This window comes from Zonotrichia leucophrys, chromosome 2, assembly GCF_028769735.1.
Source record: "Zonotrichia leucophrys gambelii isolate GWCS_2022_RI chromosome 2, RI_Zleu_2.0, whole genome shotgun sequence".
In the NCBI taxonomy this organism is placed as follows: Eukaryota; Metazoa; Chordata; class Aves; order Passeriformes; family Passerellidae; genus Zonotrichia; species Zonotrichia leucophrys.
Genome location: NC_088171.1, coordinates 11,395,347 through 11,412,871, shown reverse-complemented (window position 1 = coordinate 11,412,871; position 17,525 = coordinate 11,395,347). Strand labels below are relative to the sequence as shown.

At 43.2% G+C, this 17,525-nt stretch overlaps 1 protein-coding gene across 3 annotated transcripts in view; it reads left to right on the top strand.

Annotated features, from left to right (window-relative positions):
• Positions 1-8,966: 8,966 nt before the first annotated feature.
• LARP4B (La ribonucleoprotein 4B) overlaps positions 8,967-17,525 on the top strand; it is a 55,697-nt gene continuing 47,138 nt past the window's right edge. For 2 of the 3 annotated variants that reach the window (XM_064703933.1, XM_064703931.1), the window contains exon 1: positions 8,967-9,184. The gene's annotated coding sequence lies outside the window, so the exon portion shown is untranslated. Of the gene's footprint in view, positions 9,185-9,477; positions 9,495-17,525 lie in introns of those variants that run through there. The other variant, XM_064703932.1, reaches the window with a different exon arrangement.

The window sequence follows — 17,525 nt, the reverse complement described above, 5'->3', positions numbered from 1 at the left end:
TTTTACAGGCCTCCAAAGACTAGTTGTCTTCTTTGACTGAGGGGAAGAAGTGCAAAGAACAATCAGAAGTGACTTTACAGACTATCAGCACCTGATGGTCTTTTCTTTTTGAAATCTTGCTTTGTTCCCTGAGGGCCTGCCAGCTCTTGCAGAGGGTTAGGGTTAGGAAGAAGAAATAGATCAAAAAACCCGAGGAGGGTGGGTACGTGCTACACTGTATCTGTAAATTATGGGCATAAAATAACTGGAGACAGGACAGCAGAGTTTCTTTAGCACAGATAAACCCCCAGCAGCTGTGATGTACAGCAATCCCCAAGTGTTTACAAGCCCAGCTTGCCAAGGGCAAGACTCAAGGCCACTCTGTCCCACTGCCACAGGTGACAAGGGCAGCGCTCTTCTTAAAGCAGCTCAACCAGCTCTTCTCTTTCCCCTTTTTGCTCCTTTCCTTAGAATTACAGGGAACTTGGTGTCAGTTTATCAGAGAGCAGACAGAGGCTAGTGGGCATCTCTGAAATGCACCCAAAAAATCTATCTTGAAATATATGTGCAAGTATTGGTAAAATTCACCATAAAATTACTTTATTTTAAAGTATTCAAGAATTATCTGTGATTCTCAGGAGTTGATGTTATCAATTCTCAGTGACTACAGACCCTATTTTCATGTGGTTCTTATTTGCAATGCACAAGCTGTTAGTTTTTTCATTTGTATAGCGGAGTGGAGGAGATCTGTGAGAGAATTATCCTTTAAACATTGCAGCATGGGAAGAATAACAACCTTTTTTGACTTATCTAATCATCACCTTGAGCCCTGCAGCTTCAGAAGCAGTAAGCCCATGATTCAAAAGGACATGTGAAAAGAAACAAACCAAGAAGTCCTTCAGTCCTTACTGATGAATTCAAGAACCAGCGCTTTCCTGCCACCTTCTCTGTTATCCTCCCTAATCACACCTTCTAGCTAAAGTACTTTTTGCATCACTGAGAAAGGTGTAACCTCCTCATCCAGCCACAAGGTGTAAAACTCTCAAAAGATCCCTTTTGTTGGTTACATTTCATTATAAGCAGTAGGTTAGGGCAGTTCTCAAAGCCGTGTTAAAAAAACAATCAAGGCCAGGAACAATCATCTTGGGAGCCAGGGAAATGAAGCGTCAGGGACTGTACAGCCAGTGCTTGGCAGGAGGATACACGGTCTCCTCGCCTGCACTGAGCACTTTCAGTGCATCTCAAGAAGTGCTGCTGCTACCAGAGACAATTTGCAGCTGCACTGCTCTTGGCATGGCCTGGGAAATCTTTTCCCAGCTACACCAGGTGCTGGTGGTCCCAAAGAACTAGAGAGCACCTGGGAATCACTGCAATGAGTTTTGGATGGACTCCTCTCTACCCTGAGCCACAGTGGTCCTAAAGAGCAGCAAGGGTTACATTACGGCAACTCTGCCCTTAGGCAATCCTGGCAAGAAGGACCATCCAGCATTTGGACATAAAAGCATCTCTCAGACCCTACAACTAGACTACAGTAGTTCAAACTTCTTTTAAAATAAATAATAGTCACTGGTTTATGGCATTAAATTTCATCTATTTGAGTCTCCATCAAATTCTTTATTATAAATGTGAAACTTTAGCCCCTTCCCTCTACATAACCTGTATTGTATCCAATACACCACTGGATACCACCCTCTACCACTGGATACCTGTCTTGTGTCCAATACACAGATGAAATACAGCCTGCAGCAGTTTTCTTTTGTGTTGTCTGGATAAATTTCTGCCCTTGGCATCCCACTGTTGAACATATTTTATAGTGAAACGGGAAGGAGAAGCTGAGGCTTCCCAGTTGAAGCAGCATCACTTGGACCATACAGGCTACACATGAAATTTGGAGAGCATTTCACAGAGAGATATCTGATGCAGAATTAAAGTGGAAAACCACATTTATCGAGGTAAATTAAAGATTTAGGAGAGTTCTGTGATTTATATTGTGTTCTATGTTAATGCCATTATATTTAGTGATATGATTGATAATAGATTTAGGGAAAAGTGTTGCTTTATAAACAATTCTTTGTAATTAATATTTCACTTGGCCCAAATATTAACTTCAAAAAGAGACACTTCTTGAATTCTATTTGGTCCTCTTGTACATAATATTCTGCTATGATGGGAAGGTCACATTAAAGAGTCTATCTGATGCCAAATTAACTAATGGCCAAACAAAATGTGAATTTCAAGCAAGTAGTACATTTTTCCTGAAAACTGGAAACAAAGGTGCCACCAATATCTTTCTATAGAGGCTACAAGCCTATTTTTCAAGTCTTGAGCATTTAAGTTACTACCTTATCCCAGTTCACTACTATGCCTTATCCAATATATTCCTTCTATAACTACAAACATTTGATATTCATAGCTTTGCAATTCATTCATTAGGGGCATGACAATTCCATGTCATTTTCCTCACAGAGAAACATAATTGAGAATGAGAGAATTAAAATTGCATCCAAACACACACACAGACAAGATATGGAAACAGAACATCTTAAAATCTTTGAAAACACAAGCAGGAAATACAATTAAAGATGCTCATGTTTGAAATTGGAAGTTTGGGGACTAAAAATTTATGTATATATGATCCCACAGAATCTTAGTATAGTGCTTAAGAGAACAGAGATACAAAATTATGATCATTTTTCAAGGCATATACAACTTTTGTAGGGGACCTGTTACAACACAGAGCTCAAACACCTTCATGCCTTAGTTTGCCAGCTGTTGATAGGGATAAATACACTCATACTTCACACAGAAGCTATAATGATATTTAAAGACTGTTGTGAAGTGCTCAGAAACAGCAGTGATAGAACGATGAAAATAGGCCCAAAGGCAGAAAATTGCTAACACCCTTAGTGCTAAGAAAATATTAGATTCTAGACCCCTTAAAAATTTTTACTCAGCCAGAAAATGTACAAATTATAAAATTTTTCATTAAGGTTTAATTAGCTTTTAAAAATGGGCCCAAGCTAAAGAAATAAATATGTCACAGATTAACAATAACTAAATCAAAGACAGAATATTGCTCAAACCCAAAATTTGCAAGATCTGGTTTCAAGTCCTGCCTCTGCTACAAACCTGCTATCTATAGACAGAGTAAGGCCTGTGCCAGTCTTATGGTAGTGCAAGGTCCATGAAACAGAATGGCAACTTTCAGATTTGTGATTATGCTCAATTATCAGTAATTATCACTGTTACCACCTCCTGAAAGTTTGCAATCAGCTGCTGTAAACAAGTTTTAGTATTTATGGAACCATCTACAGCTTAGACATTTTTACAGCGTGTTCACAAAATCCCAGGTTTAATGACGCTTGCACCCACCCAACAGCCTGATTTTAAAATGCTCTCTGTGCTTAAAGAATTCAGACTCACCTGCTGCAGGGATAAGGCCAGAGGGAAAATCTGCTGAGAGTGGGGCTGTTTGAACTGGTTCTACAGCAGCACTTTAGAATGCTGGATATCTAAGATCAAAGAAAGACACAAAGTGCTCGTGTTCGTGTTGCCATGCACGTGTGGGCACTCAGCACTGCTGCCTGGGCACCAGGATCCCACTGCAGCCCAGCTGCATTTTGGCACTGCATGTAATTAAGGAATTGTCTCTTGGTAGCCTCACAACAGTGTTATAAATGATTGTTCAACTAGAACAGAACCAGATCTCCATTATCACCTGCTTTTATCAAGACTGAATACTCTGTGTTACACATCTGCACTTAGTTGGGAAAGTGAAGAGCATGCCATTAAACATCAAACAAGAAAAGTTATACTGGAACATATCTCTGTCTATCTCATCTGAACCTGGATCATTCCTTCAGTTAGAGATGCATGGGGTAACAGGGACCATAAATCTATCTGATCAATAATGGTCTTTCATCAGTTTACCTGATAATTTATTTTCACTTAGCTACAAAGGAAGCCTGAACATTTCACTAAACTACAGGATACAACTTGGAGCTGAAACTTAGATGTGCCCATCTTGTATAATCTTTCATCAGGTCACCTAATCTCTTTTCGTTTCCTCTCCCTTTGGAAGGATTATTTAGCTTCTCACGTCCTCCATGTTGACAGTTGAGATGGTTCTACTTGGAACAAGGACTGTCTTTGGCACAATCATATATTTACTTGTGGCTTATGAAAGATACTGACATGGAAATAATATATACTTAAAATGTCACTCATCAAATCCATGCAATAGAGACTGGTTACAGGGTTCTATTAAAGTTTTATGACAGGAATAGCCCATTGTGTATCATCATTTAGTATCTTAGGTTTCAAAATACCTCTCGTCCTGCAAAGGTGGTTAATAGATTCAGGAATTGTAAAATATTACTTGACTCATAAGATGTCACAAAATTGCAGAGTACTAAGTGGTCTGTGACTTTTGGCAAATGTTCTAGGTCAGCAATTCCTAAATACTAGTGATTCATAAAGCCTTATCCCATAGGTCTGAAGGGTAAAATATTTTATGAGAGTGTGTTTCAACAAAAACACAAATAAACAAACAATTAAAAAAAAAAAAAAAAAGGTAGTCCAAACCAGGAACTTTCTTCCAAAGCAGAAATCCAGGTCTGTGGTAGTAGAAGTTTTTATCATACCACCCAAGTGCCTCACAAACTCCAATGAATTAATTCTCTATGCTCTTGTGATGAAGGAAATATTATGCTTTTTATTATATTGAGAGGAAATCATAAAGACTGTAAAGCCCAAGTGTTTCAGTACATCCAGTGACTTTTGAAGGTTTGATTTTCTGACTGTTCAGTTATAGGTTTAGCTTCCAGGAACACTGCATTATTTGCAGTTCCTCTTTGTACAGAATTATCCTCTTAAGCATACCAAAGACCTTTTTTTTCCTCCTGTGAACTATGAATCCTAATTTAAAAACTTACAGAATCACAGAATGAAAGAGGTTGGAAGAGACCTTCAAGATCATCTAGACCAGCCATCAACTCAGCGCTTCCACAACCATCCCTAAACCACATCCCCAAGTGCCACATCCAAGCACCTCTTGAACACTTCCAAAGACTCCACTGCCCTCTGGGCAGCTCATCCCAGTGCCTGACCACTCTTCCAATGAACATTTTTTTTTTTTTAATATCTAAGCTGAACTTCCCCTGGCACAACTAAAGGCCATTCCCTCTCATCCTTTCATTGAGTTTTGACAGAAGAGACTGCCCCTGACCTGGCTACAACCTCCTGTCAGGGGGTTTTGGACAGCAATGAGGATCCCCTTGAGACTCCTCCAGACCAAAATGTAATTTTAAGAATATATCACTAATACACTGAGAAATAACTTACATGGTCCTTTTTATATCTGATTGACCACAGATCAAGGAAAAAACAATTAGTTAGTCTAATCTTTCTTGATTTTTGTAGACTAAGGGTCCAATCACTCATGGACATTGCTCCTTCAGAGGTGCACTCTCTCTCCTGACTGCTGAGTATGAGAGGCAGAAGAAACAGGAGTAGTTTCTACTATTACACAGAGCACCCATGAAATCTGTAATATTTCACTCCCTTACTTTCAATCTGTAATATTTCAAGTGTGTGAGGACACACACTCCTCAGCTACCAAGGAAAACATCAAACCTTTTTGATCTCAGCAGTGTGCCATTAAAAAACAGAAGCATTTTTAGAGATTAAGTTCTACATCCCCCACAGTGAGAATGAGAAGGGGCCCAGACAGGTAGAAAACTCCTATAATTTTCCAGAAAAAGTGTTTTTCCAAGTGTTGCATGGGAATCCAGCTTGGGAAGATGTGAAGACTGCATGTCTAAAGGGGTAAGGAATTTTGAGGTCCCTCAAGAACAAGGATACAATGGGGCTTATCATGTTTGAGAGTTTAAAATCAGATTTTTTTTTTTTTTTCTTTCTTAACAAGTACTGCAGTCTGCTGAAAAATGGTCTGGCATTAAAGAGCAAAATCATATTGAATTCCTTTATAAAATAAATTTTTAAAAAACATTAGGTAGACTTTTAAGCAATCAATTGTTTCTACAGTGGCTATGTGGTGACCACCTTGTGGGTCAGTGACACTCCCAGCACTGCTTGAGGTGCTGTCTGTCCTTCAGAACACCCACTCTCAGAGCTGGCTTATTCCTTTTCCTGATCAGGCTCCATCCTATCCATCTCTCTCTGCTCAGGGCTTTTTCTCATGACAATTCTGCAAAAGTGAATCAACTGGCTATGGAAAACATCCCCTTGTTTGCCCAAGAGTGAGCACGGAGATGCACTTCCCTCAATGAACAGCAAAGCTCTGTGTCCAGAGGGGCTGAGTTCATTCCTTGCACTGGGATGTTCTTTATTTCCCCGACTAACAAGGGATTTTTAACAATAAAGTGACATCAAGAACATTAAAACTATCACAAAAACCAAAAGGCTGTTGGCTCTCCTTAAAATAGATCTTCTAATTGCTGTATTGTCTCTATGGGAATTTCTGGCAGATACCTGGAAGGCAGGAATATGAATCTTATCAGTAAGGATTAAAAACTGGATTATCCTACCTGGATTAATTTCTGAGATGCAGATAGGCAGCAACACATGGTACAGATAACTATTGACAATGGTTGTAAGGTGATGTAGTTTTGCCACACATGAAGTAGAAGACAAGCTGAGGACTGGGAGCAGTCCTGGAAGATCCTTTCTAGACCTTTTTTTCCCCCACCTAAGTCTCAAAAGGAAACCACAGGTTTTCCTTTTGCCTAATTAACTGCAGTTAAAAATAGATGATGATCTGGACTAAATAACTAGGACTGTTTGACAAGACTTGTTTGTTCCTTGGTCAAGCAGAAGAACTCTTGAATTTTGTGGGGCTCACTGCAGTTTTATATAACTGAAGATTTACTCTATTCCCCACCTTGGGAAGAGGGAGAGTTCTTGAGGCTGGGAAGTTGGGAGAGTCCTACAGAGACCAGCAAAAGTCCCTCATGATCCAACCAGAATGTCCGGTGCCTGCCTCTGTCTGCATTCCATTTTCTTCCCATGCAGGATGTTCGATCCAGCCTGGCACTCTCCAGCCCAGGAGGAAGCAAGCACCTAAAACCAAAATGCATTTGTGCTTCCCAGCAGTGTCGCTGCTTGTCAAGCCTTGGCAGTGGCAGAGAGCAGCCATCCTGTGGGGTCTGGAACTCACTGTTGGAGGGAAGCAATGTGTGGATCCTGCTTTACAAAACAATCCTGCTGCAGCCCTTGTCTTCCCAGGATTGTTCCTCAGCCCTTTCCTTCCTCTGCCTTCTCTTCCTCCATGCAATGAATAGTGGGAGGCTGGTGAGGCACTGTGTGAAAAATGTGTGTTTAATGATTGGCTTTTTGCAAATATTAAAATGAATATTATATGTCTTGCATTAGAAAGTAATGCTGTATTCATTCTCTTAAGTAGTGTGTTAAATATAGTTCTGGGTTATAAAAAAAATGTTAAAATAGAGACTATGCTGTGTAGGCTACTTCTTTTAAGGAAAGGACTCGCAGCGAGATAGCAGCCACAGGACACCTGAATCTTTCAGAGAAAGAGAATTTATTGCTTTCTTATCAGAAGAAACGAACTTCTTCCTCCCTCGAAGGTGCTGTCAGGATTCAGAGGAAGATGACGATGACCAGACAGAATCCTGTGTTTGAATGGAATTTATGCATCATGTATGAAGTGCATGAATATGCAACAGGCTATAGCTTTTAAGGGTTAATCCTCTGTTAATGTGTGTCCTTTTTCGGGCTCGTGCTGCCCAGAAAAAGGTACCCGGACATCCGTAACTCCTTGTCTCTATTGTCTCATATTCAATTTGTCCTAATTCAAATTTTCCAAATTATTATTACTCTATTTGTATTACTATTTTTATAACCATTTTATTACCATTACACTTTAAAAACAAGCGATTGGCGTTTTTCACACACTGGAACACATTTCCTAGAGAAGCTGTGGATGCTCCATCAGGCCAGGCTGACGGGGCTGATCGCAACCCGGACCAGGGGAAGGCGGCCCTGCCCATGGCAGGGGGCTGGAACTCGATCATCTTTGAGGTGCCTCTCAAGCCAAACCATTCTGTGATTCTATGAGCCAAGACTCTCCAGGCTTTCACAACCCTCATGAAACACAAGGCTGTCACTAAATACTCTTCTAAAATTTTCCGATTTCAGTTTATCACTTCCCTTTGAGCCACAGCTGCTCACTGACACAGGAGCAGCTACAGCAGGAGCTGGGACACTCCGCGGTAACTCCGGACAGGCTCTGGCCCCTCCCGTGCTGCCATGGCAGGGCTCCAGAAGGCGACAACGTGCCCGGTGTCAGCGCAGCACAGCCCTGGGCGTGCTCCACACCCGCAGCCCTCGCTGAGGCCCCGCGGCCTCGGGCACTGCCCCGGCCCGCTCCGTCCCTCGGGGCTGAGACACCGCCCGGGGCCGGCTGGACACTGCCGGAGACACAGGCGGAGACAGCGGGACAGGAGGCGCCGCTTCCGCGACATCACCCGTGACCCGCCCTTCCCTCCCTTCCATTCCCTCCCTCCGCTTCCCGTTCCTTCCCCCTTCCCTTCCCTTCCCTTTCCCGGCTCTTTTCCCGCCACTTCCCAGCCGGGCTACGGCGCCTGCGAAGGGACAAAACGCCTCCGGCGGAGGGAGGGCGGGGCCGGCCCCGCCCCCGCGCGCCGCTCCGCGGCGGGTGACGTCAGGCGCCTCACGCGCCGCTCCGCGCGTCACACGCCGCGCGCGCGCCGGGGCCCCCTCCCCCCTTCGCCGCTCCGCCAATCCGAGCGCGGCGGCTCCCGGCCGAGCGGCGCTGGCCAATCCCTTCCGCCGGCGGGGGCGGGACTTCCGCCGGGAGCCGGAAGCGGGTCTCTCATGCGAGCGGGTGGTTGAGTCTCGGCTCGGAGACGTTTCGGGCCCGGAGCCGCCGCCGCCCCCCCGCGCCCCCCCCCGCCCCGCCCGCCCCCGGCGCTGCCGCCGCCCGCGCCCCCTCGGCCCCGCCTCGCGCTCCGCTCTCCTCCTCACGGCATCCGGCGGCGAGGCCCCGGCGGCGGCGGCGGCGCGGCGAGAGGCCCCGGCGCCCGCGGGAACCCGACAGGAGCGAAAGGCCCCGCGCACGGCGGAGCCCCCCCCCCCCGCCCCCGTGCCCGCCCGCGTCCCCCGCGCCGAGCCCCGGCCCGAGGGCGGCGGCGGCTGTTGGTGACAGGTGAGTGCGAGGGGCCGCCCGGCCCGCGCCCTCCGGGCGGCGGCGCCCGCCGGGGCCGTTCCGCAGCCGCGTCTCCCGGTGCGGGGGGATGGCGGGGCCGAAGGGGGAGCGACACCCCCCGCTCCGTCGCCCCCTCGCACCGGGGAGGCGGCCGGAGCCGCCATCTTCCCACCCGAGGCGGTTCCCGGGGGAGAGACGGGAGGGAGGAGGAGGAGGATCCCGGCTCGGGGCCGCGGTGCCGGCGGGGGTAGGGCGGGCGAGCCGCCGGGGCCGCTCCCGCACTGCGGCCTCGCCGCCCCGGGCACAGCGGGTGAGCTTTGCCCCCGCGCCGCCGGGGCCTTGCGGGAGAGCCGCGTGTGCCGCGGGCCGAGCGGGAGCGGGGCGAGCGCCGGGGGGCCCCGCCTGCAGCCGGGCCGGATGGGCGGCCGGGACCCTCCGGAGCAGCGGGCGGTGCCGGGCCCTGGCCCGGGGCTCCGGGCACGGCGCTGACTCTCCACGGCGGCCGTGCCCCGAGCAGGTGAATTGCCGGCGGGCCGGGGGAGCGCTCGGGCCCTGCGCTGCCCCCGGGATTTCGTTGTTGTTGGGCCTTCGGAGTTGTTTTCACTCTCAGTTTCAGTTTGTCCAGGTGCTCGAAATTACTACGTAGCTTTGTCCGCAGTTTGCACAGATGCGCACTTGGCAAACAGTGTTTGTTGTGTGAGATTCCTGTGTGGCAGATAAGTATAATTATTTTTATTCTGCAGGTAAGCGAATTGAGGCAAAGTGGTTAGGACTTGCCTGTGGCCGCAGAGAGAGAGCTGGTTTCAAAACCACTGTTTAAACTTGAGTCACTCTTGGGGTAAAACCATGGGAATTCTGGCTTCCGATTCTGCCTCTTGTCTCTGGCCTAGTTTTGTTGGCCTCTGAATCCTTAGGAAAATTGGAGAAGGAATCTTTCTCTAGTACTGCCTCAAGGATTGCTGTTGGAAGGTCTGTCTTGTGGTTGAAGTTTCGTGTCAGACTTACCTGTTTTTTACAGATTGGATAAATTCTCAAAGGTCAAAGCGTGTTGTATTTTTTTTTTTTCAGCTTGCTGGTATTTCACAACTCTTGGGCTTTGATTCTGGTCTGGTAACTTTTTATCAGTTGAACTTTCACTTCTCCCTGCTGATTTGTAAGCATTTCTTCAAGTCAGTTCTCAAGATATAAAGCTAATCAACTTACTCACTCTAGCTATTAGAACAACATTGATATTTTTTATATTTTTAATTTTTTTGGGGAGGAAGTGAAAGGGAGGTCAAAACTAGGCTGAGGCCTGATAATATGCTTACAAAAAGCAGTCTATATTTTATGTATAATGTCTACAGAAAATTTTATGCTTCTAGATGTGTTGTCATTCATGTGGGTATTCTCTATACAGAAGCCACAATAACTTCTATGTTTAGTTGGTCTCACATTTTGGGGGAAAATAATTTTTATTCAAATGAAGGTAAAAGTGTTCTTAGATGAATTACAAACATTGAATTTACAAGCAGAAAATTGAAAGCATTTGATCTCTTGAACGTTCCTTAATAAACAATTGTATGTAATCAGGTCCTTAAGCACACACAATGTTCTGGGTTACATTGAACTGTTTACCTTGTCATTTTTTCCAGGTGTTTTTTACCCATTTATACACAAACACTGTGAAGGACTAAAGGTGTAAGCACACACAAGCATGTGCTGCCTTGGTTGCTTTTTATGGCTGGCTGTAGTGCCAATATACACAGAGAAAGTACAAATGGCTGATATGTATTTATTGTCTATAGTGCTTAGATATGGGGCTGTATCTTAAATGTTTCATTACTGAGCAAAACTGAAGATCTGGAACTGGAGGCAGTTATGGGAGCTTGGGGGTTTTGTTTCTGTGAGACATACAGATACCATGTAGGCAGTTTCTGATGGTGATGCTTTATTTCTATTAGAGTGAAGTTAAATCCTTGGTTTATTTGCTGAAATGCAAAGTCAATAGAGGCAGGTTTGTCTCATCTACATGTTCTGCACCGATCTGTTGCTGCGTCCCTTATTAAGTCTCATATCTCGCAGCAGCTTTGGCTTTAAATCAGTTGAGAGCTTAATTGGCATGGTAATATAAACTCTTTGTTAAATATTTATTACATTACCTCACAGAATGCACATGCTAGACACGGAAAAGGCATGTTTGTGGCCATAGTGCATGACAAATCTAAAGTGACAGCTTAAAGGTAGCAAAAAAGGAGTTACAAAAAACAAAGTAATTAGGTGTAGATGTATTCCATCAGTTTGATTTTTTTTTCAAACTAGGTGGCTTTTAGGACCTTCAACGCTATTAATGTTTAATTCCATGGTGTCTATATATATTCATCAGGCATTCACATTCTCGTAAATTAACAGGTAAGGCACACAAATGAGAATGTAAAGCACTTGACTTGACTCGTCTCGTGCCTGTGCTGCAAGGAGCAGGTTTTGCAGAGGCCGCAGCCTTATCGATCTTGAAGAAGAACACTCTTGCCTTGGAGGTGTGAAGGTGGCTGTGGAGGGAGCTCACAAATGCAGTGTCAGGAGGGCTGTTGCTGGCAGAAAGAGATGAAGCAAGCAAAGAAATGTATTCTGGAGTCTGGAGATGATTAAGCTTTGGGAGTCTGATTTGTGTGTGTGTTCGTGTACACACACGTGTGCAAAACTTGCGTGCCATAAGGCGTAATAAATGTGATTTGCAAAGTTCTCTGTTCCTCTAAGCATTTACTAGCAAAATGACGTTTTTGGACAACAGGTCTGTCTAAGTCTTAGACAAAGCTGTAGAAAATAATCTCAGGCTGCATTTTTTTTCCTGCATGTAATCAGTGATACTCAGCCACCAGGTGTATTGGAAGTCTTGTGCATTTGCATTTAGAATGGGCACACAGGTATGAGTAGGAAGGGCAGGATGTTACAAAACAGGACGTTGTAAGGAAGAAAATTAACCCTCTCCCTGCAGTTTTGAAATAGGCAATGAGCTATGTGTGGAGAGCTGTGTAGAAGATGACAATAAAAGCTACTCTTGTAGTAAAGGCCCTGGAGAGGTGTTTGGGCAATGTTGTTCTGAAAGCAAGGCATGCACGTGCTGAAATGAATACTCTGATTTTAGTCCATATACAAGATCTAGATGGGTGGATTTCACCACAGAAGCCACTAATTGAATTAGGATGGGGAAAGTGATGTAAAACTTAAAACTAGCGCTATTTCAAAGTTTGTAATCCCTTAAAAAAGAGAAGACACACACACGACCCCTTCCCCTGAACTGATAATGTGCTTTGTCAAAGGCACCAGTTCTAACTGTATTTGCATTTTCAAGCTAATGCTTTGGGAAAGCTCTGTTTTCTTTTTTTGTGCATTAACTCCTCTGTGCTAAACTCAAGTCAAGCTAGTGTATCAATAATAGTTAATCACAAAAATAGCATTCTGAAGCAACTTCACTGAATATAAAACTGAGTGATATTTCACCTGGTCAAAAAACCTTTTTGTACTGTAAGTACCATATAATTGAAGAAGACCCATTGCTATTTGAACAACCCGTTTCTTTTCTCTTTAAACATATAATGACTTTGACTGTCTAATGGTAAAAATGTGTCTACAATCAACAAGTTTGAGGCACTTGTTAGAAACAGACCAGAAGTCAATTTCTGTTCTACCCATTCATCTTCTTAAGTTCCATAAAAGTATTACAAGATAGAAACAATTTCTGTTAATTGCTTCCCAGCTGGTGGTACTTAAATTTTGGTGATGTGATGCAGGCAAGGATTTATGAAATCACTGGTCTATGACATCTGTGTGTGTAGCTGTTCCATCCCCTTGCTAAAGGAGGGTGCCCCCTCATTCAGAAGCAGGTGCTAGGAGCAATACCCACAGACAACAAAGGCACTTTGGAGTGCTCAAATTAGGTGTGACTGTAATACAGCATAAATGTGTGCTTAGGATAGCCATGGCAGTGTTCATTCTGTGATGTGTGCTGCTGCAGGTATTTTGTGTCTGGGTATGTGTTTCAGGAACAACAATTAACTCCAAAATTGGAAGTCTGACAGAGGTTACTAATATGTGGCTAGCTGCTTGGCCTAGAACATTGCTGGGAATTGGGGAAGCGCTGTTTTGACACCCTGATGAATCACCAATTTCTTTGAGTCTTAATCTTTTCGAATGCTCTCGTTTACCAGGGAGGGCTGGGCTATGCATGTTCTGGATCCTGTCAGTCCAGCTCCTTAATGGGTAGTTGAATGATGTAATACAAAAGGAATCAGTTGTTCATAAGCTGAATGGATTGCCACCTCTGCACTTCCAGCAGCTCTGTTGTTATTCTCATAAGGCTGTTGGCATGTAAGGAGCTGGTGTTCCAGGAGCATATCCTACAGTAAAGGTTTATTCTGGATTGCCTCTGTGGCCCTGTAGAGTTCAGATATATCAAGTTCAGTGTATGTGTGTCTAAGGTAGTGACAGGTATACCCAGCTTTGAGTTCTGGACTGTTGCACATATAGATAGAAATATAGATGCCTATAGAAATGTACAGACATCTGTCTGCTGTGGTAGCCTGTGATAAATTGGACACAATTGCTTTATCTGTTAGGGATTCTTTTCTAAAATTCCAGTATCACTTTCATTATTGAAAACAGGAAACACTGGCAACACAGACTTCGGAAATTACACCTTCAGATGCTATCACAATTTCACATGGGATATGTTCAGGAATGCACTGAGTTTTCAGTGTGAAGAACATACAGTTATTTTATCTAAAGCTAATGCTGGGCTTTTTGGAAGGCTAAATACTGTATCACCTTATTTGGCTTTTAGATTTCTTGTGGTTTTTTGAACAAGTATCTAAACAATATTTTCCCTTTGTATGGGTTAATTCTCTCTTATTGGCCCTTCCTCCTGACTTCTGGAAGTGAGCAACAATGGTGAATACTTTATTGATACTATTCATAAGGCAGACTTCCATCTGTCTTGTTAGGGGAATTGCAGACTTGCTTAAAACACTGTAGATTTCTGTTACTCTGTTAAAAGTGTTTATCAGTGTTTCTCAGCCCATCTAATGTTCTGCAGTCTGTTTTAAGTGAAGTATTTTATAGTCACAGGATGCCAGTGATCCGACTGGGAAACCTGAGAAACAAAATATTAGTTAAATAGTAACTATGTTGAGAAAAAAAATCATAAATCTCATTCAGCAGAAACTTAATGAAAGGTTTGAAAGCTTTACAGTGATGTCTCTTGGCAGCTTTATGGTTTTGTTTTTGGTCACTGTTGGTATCCATATGCGTATTTTCGCAGGTTGTGATGCTGTCACAGGTTGCCCCACAACAGAGTCTGACTCTGACTGTTGTTCAAACAAGGAACTGATGAATCAACAGGCCAATGTCCAAAGTAGCTTGCTTTTCCATACCCCAGTGCTGAGGTTTTGCTCAAATGTTTGGTGTATCCTCCTGGTTTCTGGTTTTTGTTCTAGGAATTAAAAGTAGAGCAGAAGTGAAGAATGTACTAGGGCATGGTTACTTTAAGTGCTGAGCTACCTGTGTGTGCAGAATTTGCAGTCTTATCTCAGAGTTTCATTCCCATTCAATGTTGTTGCTGCCCGACCGATAGGGACAGAAAATGGTCACCATGTTGCTGTTTAAAGCAGCAAGGCAAACAATTTGGTCAGAATATCATTGTCTACATTGGCATCTCTCCAGGATCTTGGCTTTGTGTCCCTGCTCAAATTTAAAGCTTCTTGTCCAATTCTTCATAATAAATGCCAAAAAAATTATGCTATCAAGAAGGGAAGGGACTCTTTTTAATGAACATATGTTACAGCTTAGTTTATAGTCTATATTTTATGATTATAATTTTCTTAGTTAACACTGTGTATTCTAACTGGAGTCAAGGAATAAGTGAAATTTTTAGAAGGGTCTGTGCCCAGTTATTTTGACTTGCAAGGAAAAATTATTGTCATTAAATCCAAGCTAAAATATTGGCAGTCCATCCTTTAACTGTGAGTCAAAACCTGAATTACCAGTAGTTTTGATTACAGTGATACTCTAGGAAGGTGGGGTACTCTAACTGTGAACAAATGTGCACCCAATAGTCTTTCATTCAGTGATTTAAAACTAGCAAGAGCTGCTTCTGGTTTCGGTGAAGCTTGCAATGGAGGATGGTAGCCTTTATTAAAAGAGGAAGTAATGCTAAAATGACTGGATTATTGGAGTTAAATCCTATTTTTGGTGAAGAGGTTAATAAAATGATCATTGGCAAAAAACATTAGTTTCCTTTTCTTTTACACAACCTTAAAGTTAAATCATGCTTCTTCTCTAAGTAGTTAAATTTCAGTTTAGATTTGGTCCTTAAGATGTTTCGAAACTTAAACTAACATTCTAGGTCAATGACTGCTTTTCAAGTCATCTGAAAAAAAACAAAACGAAACCCCAGAGATTGAGGGGAGTTCATCCCAGGCTGTTTATTGAAATAGGCTTTGCATTGTCAGTGATTGCTGTATGCATTGGTGTTGGGACAAAAATTGTCACTGTACCTTTTTGCTTATCACTGGCATCATCAACACCATACGTGGTTATATTTGCCTCTCACTTGGACTTTATGTAGGTACAGATCTTCTTCTCTCCTCGTTTTCTCAGGCCTGTTGTGAGGGAAGATATATTCCAGGAGGATTGTAATGGTTGTCCCTTTGGTTTGCATCAAATCTTTTCCAGAATTCTGGTTCTGTGTGCATTTGAATTTGAGATCTGTGGTGTTAGATTTCTGCTTCCCTGAGTTAGGAGTTTATTGTATGGTCCCAGAACACCATGATAAAGAATTTGGCAAATTGGCTTTGAAGCTGTGTATGTGTCTTAAATAATAATTCAAAGTACTAAAAATATTAAGAGTCCTGGAAATTCCATATGCAGCTTTTGACCTCCTGTTGCTTAAGTGCAACGCTGATTGCAGACTTGAAACGTGGAATCCAAGTAACAGCAATATTCTAAGATAAGACTATTAAGGTCTGTTAAAGAAGGTCAGCCTTCTAACCTCACCCTTGGAACTGCACTGAATATTAACCCTATAGCTTCAAGTGGTGTTTTTAGTCTTGTCTTTCATCATAAAATGCTGCATCTGCTTATGCCAACTTTGGAATTTTTTTTGAGGAAGATGTTGTTCATAAAATCCTGCCCAGCAAAGCTGGGTTAGTTGTTTCCTTCACCTTTGCCAAGTGTCCTGCCTGGAGCCACAGGCAGGCTGTGAGTGCTCCAGCCACTCTCTGGCCAGCAGTGTAGTGAAGAATGCGGAAAACTTAGAGCTGGTATTGGTAAATCGTGAGGAGGAACATTCAGTAATTGAAACAAGGAAGTTCGTTGTTCCCAGCATTGCCAAACTCACCCTCTTCATGCACAACATTTAACTTGTTCCCTCTAAGCAAGTGCTAAACCTCCTGGAAGCTCAGCATGTGTTACAGCATTTGAAGATTTAGTGTTTCTTTGAAGAACTGGGAAAAGACCATCAGTTGCTGCCTCTTAGCTTTAAAAACTTGAAGCAGCTAGTAAAATACTTTAGAACTGACAGTTGTTTTGTTAAACAAACAGAATTTACGGAATGACAGGCCCACTCACAGTGAGCCTGAATGTGCTGAGGTGCTGGTGGGTATGTTATCCAGCAAAGTTCAGAATCTTTTTAGTTTTCACTCAAAGTCAGGAGTCAGTTTGTCTTAGACTGAAACTGTTTCTCACAGTGAAAGTGCAACAGTCTCCTAAACTTGACTCCTCTGTGTGAGTTCTTAGCATGCTTAATTGTTGCTTCTTTCAGCACGGGAATAGGAAAATTAACCTTACACTTCCCTTCAATAGCTACTTTAGAGAAAAGCAAACACCAAAAAAACACCCTCACCTGATTGGTTAAGGGAGAGCAGGCCAGTTATGTGGAGAAGGAAGGAAAACAAAGAAAATACATTATTATGCAAGATATTATCTTTGCACAATAATTCCTCATATGTGCATGAATTCAGAGAAGGTATGGTAGGATGAGACAGACTTGGTGTCCAGAGTGCCAGAGTAAACTCACCTGCTGGAGATAAGATTCCTGTCAAAATAGAGAATAGTTTGACTGAAATAGATTATAGATCTATTTTCTGATAGCCTTGTTAATCTCCTCGTGAAGCCTTGGTTGGCTATGGGAAGGAGCAATGCAGGCCTCTTTTAAGAGTTCAAGAGTTTAAGCTACCATGTAGTGTTCTGTAAATGACTATTTAAAAATAGTACAGGAATGAGCAAGTTTTTGGGAAACCCAGTCATTAGTGCCAACAGGTATTTGCTCCTGCTCTGTCTACTCCAGGGCAAGCTTGAATTTTCTCAC